The following is a 6,000-nucleotide window of genomic DNA, read 5'->3' as shown; positions in this document are numbered from 1 at the left end:
TCAAAGTCCCCCGCCACGAGGTTACTAGGTAATCCCAGCTGCCTCCTCACTGCGAGGCTTCTTGTGTGAATGGCATCAACATTACAGTGACGTTAAACTACAGAAAATGCTGTCCTGTGTGGGGCTCAAATTCCCCTGGAGAATTCATATGGGGAGAAGTTAGAGAATCTTAACCGGGTAAACATAACAGCTTTTCAGTCTGTCATATTTCTACTTTTCTCCCAAGAGTACAACCCTGGCCCAATGTTAACATGTCAGCATTAACGGCTTGGTTTTTAATAATATTTTCCTTTAAGATATGCATTTTAAAATATGTATTTCATTGTACTGGATAATTTTCTCCTGTAAAATACGTGCCTGTAACAAAGGGATTGAATGGAAATACAAAGAAAACAAATTCTATAAACTTTCATTACGTAAGTGAGAGACACCTGTACTAAAAATGATCGGCACAACGAAATGAGAAGTTCTACATCACACAGTGAATCTACAGTAAGACCACTTCCAGCGAGTACTTCAATTCATTACTGAAAAATCATTACTGGGTAAACTAATTGTTACCCCCAGTATCAGAGAGCATTATTCCAGAAATTAGATGAAATAGAACACAACTATGCTATATGCTTTCTGTATTTTCAAACACAAATTCGCTTATGGAGTATAAGTTTTGAGGATTTACATATTTAATATAAGTCCTAAATGAAAAATACAGAAAAGATTATTTTTGCTTTAATCCCAATATGCTAAGAAAAGTTCATTGGCACAAATATCTGGAGGTATTTTACATTTTCCATTAGCTTTGGTGGCAAAGTGTGTTTTGCTAGCCAGATGAATACAGTTATATTTTCCAATGGAGGAGGTTGATGCTAAGAAAAATTCAAATGTGTCTTTTTCCTTAAAAAGGGATGTAAAAAGTCCAATCTGAAACAAAACCAGTGAAACGTGAAATATAAAATATGCCTATCATGTAGGCTTCTGAACAGTTAATAGTTAAATTCTTTGTTTATACATCTTTTACTAGTAACATTACTATAAAAATACTAAAAACCAAGATAACATTAAAAAAACAAAAACAGCATACGAACTTTGGAAAAAAGGCTACTTTTAGACTTCCTAAACTAAGATTAGGATTCAAATATGCAAACAAATTTACACTCAACTAATCAAAATACAACAACAGTTTTCCTATAAGTGTTCAAAGTTACAATGTACAGAATCAGTGCAGAAAAATTCTGACTCACCTATATCAACTTCTATACGAAATCATCAGAAATTAACTGGTTACTTGGTATTTCAAAATAGTCATTTTTTGGAAGCATAACACACCAAACGCTTTTAGTCAGTACTGTACTTGATTTAAAAATTTTCAGCCATTGGCAATGTAATCAAGATGTAGCTTAGAATATCACCTAACATTGGAAGCATGTTACCAATTCAGGTGTACTGTTATACAGGGGTAGGCAAGAGTAGGTCTTTACAGTTGTAAGTATGTGAAGCACAGTTTATTCTTAAATTATTATTTATTATTGTTCTCCATATGAACAACTGTAAGCCTACTTTTTGCCCTTGCCTGTATTTATACTATTAATGAAATAGCCATCTATTCTATGTCCAAAGTTTGTTCCATTCTTAAAACTAAGTTATTAATATACGACATTCAGTCTTCTGTATTCATCATCTATTCTCAATAACAGTGAACTCTGGAGCATTTGTAGCAACTTATTCGGAGTGCTGGCCTGGCTTTTCTTTCCTATCATCCTTTCCTTATTAACAACGAAGAACGTGGGCAGCTCACAGACTTCCTATTTCCTTGGGTTGTTGAAGAATGATGAGTAATGTCTATATATATATAAAAGCCTCATATGCAAAGTGTCCCCTTGGGAGTTTGACCAACCGGGAGTTCGATCGCTTGCTATGATGTGTGCTGACCACCAGGGGGCAGCATGGATCGAAGCAAGACCCCAGCCAGCAGCGGGAAGGGAGGCCCGGGCTAGCAGCCGGCAGCCGCTAAGGACCCTATGCGCACGAATTTCGTGCACTGGGCCTCTAGTGTATAAATAAAAGCTAATGAAAGAATTTGAGATGTCCCTTATTTAACAAGACTGGGATAACATTTAGCTCCCAGGTGTCTTAATATTCTGTAAAATTATCTTCTACATCTGTTTACCAAAGTTTGGTGTCAGGGTCTATTTTCATAATTCGAAGAGGCTCTTGTGGCTTCCTTTATCCTGGGGCGTGCCACGCTCTCCAAACTGACCCCCCGCCCAGCTCCACAAGGCACCATATTTCCTATGACACACGAGGTCACAAATCCACAGCACTGATGAGGAAAAGCAGACAACAAATGCCTGGTCACAGGCGGTCCCGACGCATTTAAAAAACTTTCCCAACCGGGTTTAATTTACTAAAACTGCAAATGCCGTGATATGAAGTTTTTGCACCCAACCTCACAATAGAGCAAGACATTACGCTAATTTAGATGCAACACCGAAGATGGAAATACAGGCCAAGTATATTATCTGGGATTCAAGAATCAACAGCCTTCGTCTGTCTCATCCTCTCTGTGTTCCCCCATTTTCCCCACAGCTTTCGGGAACTGAACTGAAAGCCGAGTTTTACCTCCTTTTAGTTCTCTTGACCACCTTCTGTAAGAAGTGCTAATAGCAGTGAGGAGAAATAAACAAACTACCCGATCAGTGGAAACTCTGAAGAGTTAAGTACAGAACTAGATAATGAACACACCAGATAATACGCCTCCTCTAAGTACTGTCTGTGTGAGCGATACGATCATCAACAACACTTTCCAGGCCTACTATCGTTCTTGCTTTTTCCTTACTGTATAGTCACGTAGATATCACAGTGTAGTCCAATCAAGAAAAGGTTTCCATTATATATCTAAATTTATCTGACCAAAATATGAAAAAAAAGATGGATTGATATGATTGACATATACTGAAGAGACTAAAAAAAAAAAAAATCATTGTTAACCAGGCACCAATGATTTTTTCTAGGACCATTATTTTAAATATTCTCATTCTGATGAAAAAGAGTTAGCAGAATTTGTTTAATTTCCAGCATGAAAAAGATCCAGGATAAAAGAGCTTTCATGATTTCTCTGGTGTCATCAGCTCTAGACTGTTAAGAGCAGTCACGTCCGAGGAGGCTTAGACACACAGAGTGCTGAGTGGCTTTCCTGCCCGTCTCCATGTGCCCAGTTATCAACAGGCCCAGGGTGATTTTTATAAGCAAAACCTTCCTCAAAACTCAGCAAGTTCCCAATACAAAGGCTGTAACGTCAGAGCCCAGGAGTTTGGTGAAGTAGATGGTCCCTGACTACCAACAGGCCATCTCATCTTCAGTAGCATCACTGAGGAAGCTGTGCGTTGGGCCAGCTGAGAACATGGCTGCAAGCACGACAGAAACAACGTGTGACCAACACAGAAACACTTCCCTTCACTCAGTGACAGAACCGCGTGCTGCGCACCGCAGAGCTACCGTCTCACCTCTGGCGGGCGTTTGGGTTCAAAGTGCATTAAGACTTGGTGAAGACCCTGTCAAAATGTAAAAAAAAAAACTTTTTTGAAAATGTGCATATATTGATGCATATAACGGCTAAAGACCCAACTAACTGCTGTTTCTAAAATGTTTAATTAGAACCCTTTTTGTTGTTCTAAAACGAAATATCTTGTTGGAATAAGTAAGACTTTAGGACTTGATAACTGCACTCACAGGAAAATGCTTTAGTGAGCACCAGTTGTACCTCGTCTGCCCGGCTGTGGAGGCTCAGTGGACTGAGCATCCATCGTCCCATGGACCAAGAGGTTCTGGATTTGATTCCTGGTTGGGACACATGCCCAGGCTGTGGGCTCAATCCCCAGTCAGGTGTGTGCAGGAGGCAGTCAATCAATGATTCTCTCTCAATATTGATGTTTCTATCTCTCACTCCCTCTCTGAAATCAATAAAATATATATTTTTAAAAGCTAATGTACTATTCACAAACAAATATAAGCTTGCTACATTTTACTCATGAGCAGTACTGATTAAACTAGGAGACCCCAGATCAACAAAGACCCAATGGTTATGGCTGTCAATGGAGGGTTCACATTCATGAATTTTCTAAAGTTCTTTCTGAATATAAGCCCAACTTCAAGTCCAGAAACAGTTAAAAAACACATTTAATCTGTAACCTGAAGTACAATTACCTCAGTGAAAAATTAAAAGATACCACGGTATAAAAGTTATGAGAATATGTATAGCTAAACATAGACAGATGTGTCCTTATTTAAATACTAGTGGCCCGGTGCACGAAATTCGTGCACATTAAAAGGGAATTAATTAGAGGAAATATTTTAATATTGCTATTTGCCCTTTCTCTATAATAGGCTTCTTTTGGCTTCAGACGTACGTTGTGACAATAGTTGGTCTTCAGACATATTCTGTCGTCAACGAAGGCCTGAGGAGGGATGGTTGGAATCAAGCTCCCTCCTCCCTACTGTCAGGGTCAGGAGTGGGGTGGGGGGGGCAATTGGGGGCAGGGCTGGTGGGGGAAGGGGCCTATTGGGGCTTTCCTTCCCACAGCTGCCAGAAGCTGGCCCCACCCCCGAGGCTGCCACTGCTTGCCATCTGTGCAGCACCGCCCCCACTCCACCACCGGTTGCCTCCCTCTGCGGGCAAAAGGCATAGGGTGCCATCGCTTGGCTGGCCTGGGCCTCCCTCTGTGGGGAGATAAGCTGGCAGGCCCTGCCCACCCACCAATGTTTCTGGCTAGTGGCCTGGGCCTCCCTCTGTGGGGCGATGGATCACGGGCCCCCAGATCAATGCCCCACAGAGGGAGGCCCTCCCCACCCGGCCTGGGCTCACCATTGATCCCCGCCCACAGGGAGGCGCTGCCCGCCCTGTTGGGGCTCTGGGATCAATGGCAGAGGAGAGGCAGGCGTTTCCCACCAGGCCTGGGCTCTGCCATTAATCCCCGCCCATAGAGAGGCCCTGACCACCAGGCCTGCGCTCTGTGATCAATCACCGCCACAGGGAGGCCCTGCCTGCCCTGCCAGGGCTCTGGGATCAATGCTGCACAGAGGGAGGCCCCGCCCACCCGGGGGGGGCTCTGCGATGGGCCCTCCCAGCCTTGGCGGCTTGCCTCGTCCTTCGCAGCCACGGCTGGCTTTGTCCGGAAGGTCTCCCGGTCTGATTAGCATATTACCCTTTTATCAGTATAGATATACGTGGCAGGCCCTGGGACAGACACATAATCTACGAAACACTCTTTCCTTCTGGGTGTGGCACTCACGTGCACTCGGTTTTTTATCCCTTTGCCTACTTCTCTCTGGTAAGAGCCGCACGTCTGCCACGTCGACCATGAGGTTATCACCTCCCTTCAGTGGAATCCGTAAGAGCAAATACGACTTCGGGGCACTAGGCATGAAGGTGATAAAGACAACAAGGGGATCGACCAAACGTGTAAGTCTCAGAAAAGACAGCAAGACCCTCGTTAACTGATGCCAAAAGGGCAAGGACCTGAGCAACCATGGAGAAGAGAAGGGGGGACCCTGTTCAGGCAGGAACGTGGAGGGAACCCTCCACAGGCAGTAGCAGCTGAGAGGCTGTAAGGGGTCCAGATGCAACGGCAGATAAGCCAGACTCCGGAACATCCCTGGGCTCTGAGAGGGACGCCAGTTCACGGGTGCAGCGTGGAGTCACGGAGACCTAAGGACTCAGAGGTGTTAGGCATTTACAGCAGATCCATCCGCAGGAAGGACTCTGTCGGCCAGGCACACCTCCGCCCGAGTTCAGGCTTTCTTAAGGCAAAGACACCTAGCTCCATTTCCTCCCTCCTGCGCTTCTGGCTACAAGTGAGCTGAAGTCTGAAATGAAGTAGAAATATTATTCTCTCATCTGTCAAACAGTAATCACCTTGGCAAGTTAATATTCCACCTGTTAAATCTTTCAGGTATACTCTTTATACTTATGCTGTTAATGGGGTCACAGTTTGTCTGTACCTC

Source organism: Eptesicus fuscus, chromosome 11 (genome assembly GCF_027574615.1).
Source record: "Eptesicus fuscus isolate TK198812 chromosome 11, DD_ASM_mEF_20220401, whole genome shotgun sequence".
In the NCBI taxonomy this organism is placed as follows: domain Eukaryota; kingdom Metazoa; phylum Chordata; class Mammalia; order Chiroptera; family Vespertilionidae; genus Eptesicus; species Eptesicus fuscus.
Note: the sequence above shows the minus strand (reverse complement) of the source record.